The 10,285-nt window shown below is 35.4% G+C and overlaps 1 non-coding gene across 1 annotated transcript; it reads right to left on the reverse strand.

Moving 5' to 3' along the window:
- Positions 1 to 8,328: 8,328 nt before the first annotated feature.
- Positions 8,329 to 8,517, reverse strand: LOC126010333 (U2 spliceosomal RNA). Its single transcript, XR_007496408.1, has one exon. It is a non-coding gene; the product is annotated as a U2 spliceosomal RNA (small nuclear RNA).
- Between the last annotated feature and the right edge of the window lie 1,768 nt (positions 8,518 to 10,285).

Consider the following 10,285-nt stretch of genomic DNA (forward strand, 5'->3'; position numbering starts at 1 on the left):
AATAGGATTTATATAATTCCAATTGTAGAATTTATTTGGAGTCAAGCAGATTCCATCTCATCTCCAGCTCCCTTCATATGATATCTAGTTAAAAATTAAGCATCCTGATTATTAATATCGCTGACTAAACAGTCCATCCGGAATATCTATTCACTACCTTTTATTTATAAATCTGAACTAAAAAAACTATCCTTATACCCATACTTTGTTCTGCCTTCTTTATGATTAAAAAAATAGAGGTACTATCAATCTGGCCTCTCATCCCAAATTTTTAAACAAATGTACTAAAACTTTGGAAAAGCTCTCTGGCTATTTTCAAATTCCCTTTTGCACTTCACTGAGAGAAAATACCTTGGGCCTCCCATAGGATTTCAGACTTGGATCATATTCCCTGCTGAAATAAGCACATTTTCGGTTACATTACAGCTATTGTTTCTCAGTTGATATAAATAATTAATAAGATTAACCAAAAATGACTTCATAGCTATCATACATATACTAAGAATTAAATAATCAAAACCTACAATAATAAGACACTAAGGTGATGCTAACAAAAGTCAACACAGTAGGGGGCTATAGAGATAGTGTAGAGATTAAAGTGCTTGCTTTGCCTGTGGCCCAGCAACCTCATCTGAGCCACAAAGACAGAAGTATGATGCCCACACAAAGAAAAATAAACCACAACAAAAACAACAGTCAACACAAAATAAATACAATTTGGTTTTTCTTGATCACAGCAGACTGAGTGCTATAATGAATAGTGGTGTGCATATGTTCTTTTGGATGAATGTTTTTCTGTCCTGAAGATAGATACCCTGTAGTTGGGATTGCTGGGTTATATAGCAAATCGATTCTGAATTTGCTGAGAACACTCCATATTGTTTTTTATTGGGGGTTGGACCAGGCAGCATTTTCAACAACAGTGGATGAGAGTTCTTTTCTTACCACATCACCACCAACATAAATTGTTCTCAGAAATTTTGATATGTGCTGTCCTCACTGGTGTAAGATTCTATCTCATTGTGGTCTTGAGTTGCATTTTCCTGATAAGTTATGATGAGAATATTTTTCATGTGCCTGTTTATCTGTTGGTCTTCTGAGAAGAATCTGTTAATTACTTTCCCCCATTTTTATGGGGATTTTAGGTTTTGTGGAGTTAATCTTTGTAAGTACTTTGTATATCCTAGATATCAAACCTTATTTGATGTATTGACTGCAAAAATTTCCTCCCACTCAGTGATCTTTTAATTTTAGCCTGTCTTTCTTTTGCCATATAGATATCTTTTAGTTTGATGTAGTCCCATTTTTTCAGATTTGATTCTATATTCTTTGCCATTGGCATCCTATTATTGAAGGCTTCTTTGAGGTCTAAGTCTTAGAGTGTTCTGCCTGTTTTCCTCAGTGAACTTTAGGAATTAAGGTCTAATCTCAAGGTCTCTGATCCACTTTGTGTAAAGTAAAAGATGTGGATCAATCTTTAATTTTTTATATGTGGTTATCCAATTGTTCCAACACCATTTGTTGAAGAGGCTGAATTTATTCCATTCCATTTTCTCGAATATGTTTTCAAAAATTAAATGAACATATTCTTGAGGAGGGGTTGCCATTGGTTATTTTAATCTATTGGTCTAAAAGTTCCTCTTTGTTCTAACACTATGCTGTTTTGATCACTAGGGCTTTGTAGTAGAGCATCAAGTTAGGTGATGAAATGCCTCCCAGTTTCTTGTTTTCCAGTGATGTTTTGGATATCTGGGGTCTTTTATGGTTCCACACAGATTATAATTAACTGTTCTAAGTCCTTGGAAAATGTTGTTTGAATTTGGATAGGGGTTGATTGAATCTATATAGTAGCTCAGGTAAGTTGGTAATTTTGATAATATTGAGTCTTCCAATCCATGAGAATGGGATATGTTTCCATTTCCTTACGTTTTCTTCAATTTCTTTCTAAGTTTGAAGTTTTCATGATATAAGTATCTCACCTCTCTTGTTGGGTTGATTCCTAGGTAGGTTTTTGACACTATTTAATGGTATAGACTCTTTGATCTCTTTCTCTTCTGAGTCATTTTTGTACAAAGGAATGCGACTTTTTTTGTGTATTAATTTTCTAGCCAGCTACTGTGTGTTGTTTATTGTTTTTAGGAACTTTATTTTATGGACTCATTAGGGTTATTTTATGTTTATTATCATGTCACCACAAATAGAGATAGTTTGACTTCTTTTTTTACAATTTGGATTTCTTTGATTTCCTTCTTTTGCCTGATTGCTATTGCTAGGACTTCTAATACTCGTTGAATAAGAGTGGAGACAATGGACATCCTGACCTTAGTGGAAATGCTTTCAGTTTTATCATAATAAGAATAATGCTGGCTGTGGGCTTTTTGTAAATAATTGTTAGTATCTCAGTTGAGTTGTCCCAGATTTTGGGTAAAGTAAAGAGTAAAGGAATGCAGATGGCATGTGTGTATGTGTGTGTGTGTGTGTGTGTGTGTGTGTGTGTGTGTGTGTGTGTGTGTGTGTGTCTGTGTGTCTGTGTGTCTGTGTGTGTGGTGTCCTAGGTTATATCCCCTGTAGTGGTATTATTGGATCATATGGAAGCTCAATTTCATGTTTTTTGAGGAATGTCCATACTTTTTTCTAGAAAGGCTGGACTAGACAGCATTTCCACCAGCACTGAATGAGAGTTCTTTTTCTTTGCATCCATACCAGTACTGGTTGGTCTTGTACTTTGTGATATGTGCCAGTCTCTGTGGATGGGCTGATACCTCATTATTGTTTTGACTCACATCTCCCTGATAATTAGTTACTTGGAATATTTTTTCATGTGTCTTTTGGCCATCTGTATTTCTTTTTTGAAGAAATGTCTATTCATTTTTTCTCCCCATTTTTGGATAAAGTTAGATATTTTATTCTTGCTAAGTTCAATCAGTGCATTGTAAATATTAGATATTAACCTCTTATCTGATGAGGTGATTAGTTTCTCCCATTCTGTATGTGGCCTTTGTAGTCTAGTCATCATGTCTTTTGAAATTCAGAAACTTCACAGTTTATTGTAGTCCCATTTGTTTATATTCTCTTCCACTTGCTTGGACAGTAGTGCTTCATCATTGAAGATGCCTTTAGTTTCAATGTTTTCCTCTTTATAGCTTATGATGTCAGTTCTGATATCAAGGTCTTTATTCCATTTTGATTTGACCTTTGTGATTGCATTAGAGAGGTCTGAGTTAATTTTTTGCATGATTTTGACCAATTTTTCCAGCACAACTTTTTGTAGTCTTTACTTGTTCCACTTTGTATTTTTTGCTCCTTTATATAAAATTGATTGTAAACCTATGGGTACATTTTTGAATATTCAAGTCTATTTATTTGTTTTTTATTATTTATTTATTTATTTATTTATTTGTTTTTTTTTTTTTTTTTTTTTTTTTGCTTTTTGGGTCACACCTGGCAGTGCTCAGGGGTTACTGCTAGCTCTGTTTCAGAAATCGGCCCTGGCAGGCTCTGGGGACTATATGGGATGCTGGGATTTGAACCACCATCCTTTTGCATACAAGACAAATGCCTAACCTCCATGCTACCTCTCCAGCCCATTCAAGTCTATTTAATTGATATGAGGGTCTGTTTTTATTCCAAAACCATGCTGTCTTTTTTTGTCCCACCCTTAAACCGTGGTGTCTTAATGACTACTACTTTATATATACAGTTTAAGATTAGGTAAAGTAATGCTTCTCATATTCTTTTTCCCAAGGATTGCTTTAGCTATTCGTGGATATTTATGATTCCATATGAATTTCAGAATTCTCTGATCAATTTCTTTGAAAAATGTCATTCTCATGGGAGTTACATTAAATCTGTACAATATTGTAGGAAGTATTGCCATTTTAATGATGTTGATCCTCACAATCTATGAGCAGGGTATATATATTTCCATTTCCTTGTGTCCTCTTTAATTTCTTGAAGCAGGTTTTTATAATTTTCTTATATAAGTCTTTTCACCTCTTTATTATATTGAATCTGAGCTACTTCATTTTCTGAGAAACAATTATGAATTGGATATTTTTAATAGCTTTTTCTCTCTTTCATTATTTGTGTATAGGAAAACCATGGCTTTTTGTGTTTTACTTTTAGCCTGCCACTTTACTATTATTTCAGAAGCGTTTTTTTAGAGTCTTGAAGATTTTCTAGATACAGTATTATGCCATCTGCTAACAGTGAGAGCTCCTATTCTTCCTTGACTATGTGGATATTCTTGTTTGTTTTTTTTTCTTGCCTATTGTTATGACAAGTACTTTCAGTACTAGATTGAATAGAAATGGTGAGAGGTGGTAACCTTCCTTTGTGTCAGATCTTAGAGAAAAGTCTTTTAGTTTTTCCCCATTAAAGATAATATTTGGAATGAATTTTTGATAAGTAGCTTTGACAATTGAGTAAAGTTACTTCAATTTCTATTGTTGTTGAGTTTTTTTTTTATTAACAATGTGCTGGATCTTATCAATACTTTCTTGACATCTTTTGATATGATCATATTTTTTCCCCTTAATATTATATTGGTTGACTTGTGTATTGCATCCTTGGGATGAACCCTACTTGCTCATGGTGTAAAACCTTAGTGATAAGTTGTTGGATTCTATTTGTATTTTAGTGAGAATTTTTGCTTTTGTGTTCATCAAGAATATGGTCCAATAATTCTCTTTTTTGTAGTATCTTGGCTGCTTTTGGTATCAGGGTGATATTGGATTCATAGAAACTATTTTAAAGTGTTTCTGATTTTTAATTTTCTTTAAAGAGCTTGAAAAGGTTTGGCAGTTGATTCTCTTTTAAATATTTGAATGAATTCACTAGTGAATTTATCTTGTTCTGGGCTTTTATTTTTGAGAAGCTCTTGGATTACCATTTCAAGTTCTTCAATCTGTTGAGGTATTCGAGTTAATTTTCATTCAACCTTGGAAAGTCAAGGAGTTCCATACTTTATTTATAATTTATTTAATACTTTATTCATAATTTATCTGTATTTTTCAGGTTCTCCTGGTTTTTGGCATAAAGTTTTTCAAGGTAATCTCTGATGACTTTTGAATTTCTGTATATCTGTAGTGATATCCCCTTTTTATTTCTGATTCTCTTTATTGTTTCTTTCCTTTTTTCTTACATAATTTCTTTATTTAAGCACTGTGGTTATGAAAATGTTCATAGTTGGGTTTCAGTCATCAAATATACACCACCCTTCACCAGTGTAAATTTTCCAGCACCAATGTTCTCCATTTCTTTTTATTCCTAACCCCTGCCTATCTTTGAGACATTCTATTTCTCTCTTTCACTATCTTTATCATGGTAGCTGTTAGTGCTTCATTATATCATGGGCTGGTTCTTCTGTCCCTTGTTTCTATTGTCTCTGGGCATTATTACCATACTGTATTTTATTTTCCTTGAATCCCAAGGATAAATGAAATTATTCTGTGTGTGTTAGAATAATTCATGAATTATTCTCTTTCACTCAGCATAATAGTTACCATGTATATCCACGTAAAAGAAAATTTGATGGCTTCATTTTTCCTAACAACTACATAGTATTCTATTGTATAGATATACCACAGTTTCCTTAGCCACACATTTGTTGTTGAGCATCTGGGTTGCTTCCAGATTCTGGCTAATATAAAGAGTGCTGTGATAATTATAGAAATGCAGAGAGCAATTTTGTGTTTTGTGTGTGTGTGTGTGTGTGTGTGTGTGTGTATGTGTGTGTGTGTGTGTGTGTGTGTGTGTGTGTGTGTATGAGTATCCTAGGTTATATCCCTAGTAGTATTGCTGGATAATAGGGAAGCTCAATTTTGAGTTTGTGAGGAATATCCATATTGTTTCCCAGAAATATTGAACTAGATGGCATACCTATCAGCAGTAAATGAGTTCCTTTCTCTCTGCATCCACACCAGCACTGGTTGGTCTTGTTCTTCGTGGTTCCAGTCTCTGTAGTATGAACTGATACCTTATTATTGTTTTGATTTGCATCTCCCTGATAATCAGTGACGTGGAGCACTTTTTCATGTGTCTTTTCATCTGTAATTCTTCTTTGAGAAAATGTCTATTCATTTATTTTTCCCATTTTTTTTTTTGGGTCACACCTGGCCACGCTCAGGGATTACTCCTGGCTCTATGCTCAGAAATTGCCCCTGGCAGGCTCGGGGGACCATATGGGATGCCAGGATTCAAACTATGGTCCTTCGGCGTGCAAGGCAAATGCCTTACCTTCATGCTATCTCTTGGGAACCCTTTTTCCCATTTTTTAAAATGAGTTAGATTTTATGAGGTTTGCTAGTTTTGCAAGATTTATCAATCTTTATTTTTTTTTCAAAGAAATAACTTTTGCTTTTGTTGATATTTTGGGTTATTTCCACTTCATTGATTTCTGCTCTAAGCTTTGTCATTTCCTTCTATTTTTGGTTCACTTTTTGGTCCTTTTCTAATTCCATAAGTTGTGTCATTATGTTAATTATGTAGGGCCCCCCTTACTTTCTGATGTGTTCTGACAAAGCTATAAATTTTCCTTAATACCACTTTTTCTGTGTCCCAAAAATTCTCATAATTTCTGTCTTTGTTCTCATTTGTTTTCAGGAATTTTATGCTTCACAATTTAATTTTTATCTCTGACCCACTGGTTTTTCAGTAGTGAGCTTTTAATATTCAGGTGTTAAAATTTTTCTTCAGTGTCTGTAATTCAATTCTAATTTAGTGCCTCTGAAGATGCATTTGAGAATGTAGTTCATACAATTTTGATCCTCTTGACTTTATGGAGGTATGTTTTATGGGCCAGCATGTGGTCTATCTTGGGGAATAAACCATGTGCATTGAACAAGAATGTGTTTACAGTTTTCTGAGAATGAAGAACCCTATTTATATCTAACAGGCAACTCTCTTTCATTTTTCCTTTCAGAGTTAGTTTATTTTTGTTAGATTTTAGCCTGGTTTACCTATCAAGAGGTAACAGTGTAGCACTTAAATGTCCCACTTTTATTGTGTTGCTATTGATGTCTTCCTTCAAATTTGTTAGCAATTCTTTTAGATATTTGGCTGGTCCTTCAATAGGTGAATAAATGTTTAGGAGTGTGATTTTTTCCTGTTGTATAACCCTTTATTATTAAAAAATGCTTATTTATGTCTCTTATAACCTATTTAAGCCTAAAGTCTGTATAGTCTTTTACAAGTATGGCCACTCCAGGCTTTTTTTTTTTTTTTTTTTTTGGTTTTTGTTTTTTTAAATCTTTTTTTTTTTTTTTTTGTGGTTTTTGGGTCACACCCGGCAGTGCTCAGGGGTTACTCCTGGCTCCATGCTCAGAAATTGCTCCTGGCAGGCACAGGGGACCATATGGGACGCTGGGATTCGAACCGATGACCTCTTGCATGAAAGGCAAACGCTTTACCTCCATGCTATCTCTCCAGCCCCGTTTTTTTAAATCTTTAAGCACCAAGATTACAAGGATGTTTGTAGTTAGGTTTCATGTCTGATGAACATTCAACATTCCCACCATCAATGCCCCCCATAATTCCCCCACCCCTACCTGTATTCCTGACAGGCATTTTACTTCTCTCATTCTTTAACATTGCCATTTTAGTTGTTATTGTAGTTATTTCCCTAACAGCATTCACCACTCTTTGTGGTGAGCTTCAAATTGTGTGCTGGTCCTTCCTGCCTTTCCAGCCCTTAACTCTATTGTCTTTGGGCCTAATTACAATAATATCTTAAATTTTTCTTAAAACCCATAGATGAGTGAGACTATTCTGTGTCTATCTCTCTCCCTCTGACTTATTTCACTCAACATTATGGATTCAATGTACATCCATGCATAGGAAAATTTCATGACTTCATCTCTCCTGACAGCTGCATAGTATTCCATTGTGTATATGTACCAGAGTTTCTTTAGCCATTCATCTTTGAAGGGCATCTTGGTTGTTTCCAGAGTCTGGCTATTGTAAATAGCACAGCAATGAACATAAGTGTGAGGAGGAATTTTTGAATTGTATTTTTGTGTTCTTGGGGTATATCCCTAGGCCACTCAAGTCTTTTTAAGGGAACTGTTAGCTTGAATGATTGTCCTACAACCTTTCTTTAATTTTTATTTATTATATTTTGGTTTTGGGGCCACACTCAATTGTGCTCAGGGGTTACTCCTGGCTCTGTACTCAGAAATTATTCCTGGTAGGCTTGGGGGACCATATGAGATGCCAGGGATCGAACCTGGTCCCAACCCAGATCAGCCACATGCAAGGCAAAAACCCTGCTGCTGTGCTATTGCTCCTGCCCCAGTTCTTTCTTTGTTACCTTAAGTTTAAACCCCCAAGTGGGAGTGTACCTTTCCTGAAAGTACTGAAATACCAGGTCTATGCAAGGAGTGGATGTAGCAAGCTCCTATTCCAACTCTCAGCCAAAAATCCATTTAATATATTGTCCTCAGATAGAGGATGTATCAGATATTAAACTGGTAAAAACAGATACTACACTTGATCTTAGCCAAAAGGCCAAGATGTGATCGCCCTCCAACCTATGACTTTGAGTCTATTTGTTCTGACTATTTAGCTGTGTTTCTTGCAGGCAGAAAAATGTTGGATTCAGCTTTTTGATCCATTTTAACACTTTGTGCCTCTTACTCTGGTGCATTTAGTCTATTGATATTGACAGTGATGATTGTATTGGGATTTAGTGTGATCTTTTTGTAGGGGTTTGGTTATCTTTGTTGGGTTTGCCTTGCCTTAAAGTAGGTCCTTCTGTTCTTTTAATGCTGGTTTTGAGTCTGCAAAGTTTCTGAACTGTTGTTTATCCATGAAGCTGTGTCTCCTTTCTTTAAACCTGAATTAAAGTCCTGATGGATGAAGAATTCTTGATGAAGCATTCATTTCATTGAGTTTTGTCAATATATCCCACCACTGCCTTTTGGCCTAGAAGGTTTTTGGTGACAAATGTACTATAGATCTTAAGAATGCTGCTTTGAATGTAATTTCCCTTTTTTATTATATTTTTTTAATTTTGCTGCTTTCAGCATTCTATTCCTACCTGTGCTTTTCATTATTGTGACTAGAATGTGCCCTGGGGAGCTTTTTGTTCGTGTGTGTGTGTGTGTGTGTGTGTGTGTGTGTGTGTGTGTGTGTGTGTGTGTGTTTGGGCCATCCCTGGTGGCACTCTGGGGTTACTTCTGGCTTAGCACTCAGAAATCATTCTTGGCAGGCTGGGAGGACCAAGTGGGATACCAGGGATCAAACCCAGTAGGCCACATGCATTGCAAATACCTTGCCCATTGTGCTATTGCTTTGGCCTCATCGGGGTGCTTTTCTTTAAATTTTCTTTTTTTGGCGGTACTCTCTGGGCATCCAGGATGTGGCTGCATGCACTCTTTAGCTCTGGGAACTTCTCAGCTGTGATGTCCTTTACTCTTGATTCTTCTGGGGCTTTTCTTCCTGGGTCTCTTGAATGCCTATGATTCTTGTTTGTTTTGAATTTATCCCAGACTTCTATTGCTGTCTCTTTGCTTTCTTTGAGGATTTTCCATTGTCTGATCATGGTATTATTACCAACTTTAATTACTTTCTTTATGTTTAGTACTCTTTGTTCTAATATAAGTATGGCTATCAGTCTCCCCTCTCCCTTTTTAAATGATTGTTTCCATCTTTTTTTTTTTATGAATCTGCATTTATCTTGTGAGTTTAGTTATGTTTCTTGTAGGTAATTAATAGATGACTTTTCTTTCCTGATTCTTCCAGTTTCTGTGTCTTTTCTTAATAAAAGATGTTAGTGCATGAACATTAAAATATATTAAGAAGCTTAGTTGCCATATTTGTATGTGTGGTATGGAGTTAATCAATATCTTTTTTCACAGATGTCATGAAGCAGGAGCAATAGCACATCAAGTAGGGCTTTTGTTTGCAAGGAGATGATCAGGATTTGATACAGAGCATCTAATATGATCCCTAAGCCTGTCGGGAGTGACTTGTGAATGGAGAACCAGGAGTAATCCATGAGTGCTGCCAGGTGTGATACCAAAACAAACAAACAAACAAACAAAAGTTTACAAGCGCAAACTTACGGTGATTCTTGCAGCATTGATTAGTGGTTTCAAATATAGCCAGTTCTTGTTTGTGTCAAAAGATTTGTTTGTTTTTGCCCTTCCTGCAAGTCTCTATGAAAGTTTTGAGGGGAGTGGACTCTAAGTTGGAACTTTATAATTTAGTGCTTTGAATATATCATTTACTCTTTCCTATTGTGTATGATATCATTTACAATGTTTGTGTGATATTCTGTTTTTAT

This window comes from Suncus etruscus, chromosome 5, assembly GCF_024139225.1.
Source record: "Suncus etruscus isolate mSunEtr1 chromosome 5, mSunEtr1.pri.cur, whole genome shotgun sequence".
Taxonomy (NCBI): Eukaryota; Metazoa; Chordata; class Mammalia; order Eulipotyphla; family Soricidae; genus Suncus; species Suncus etruscus.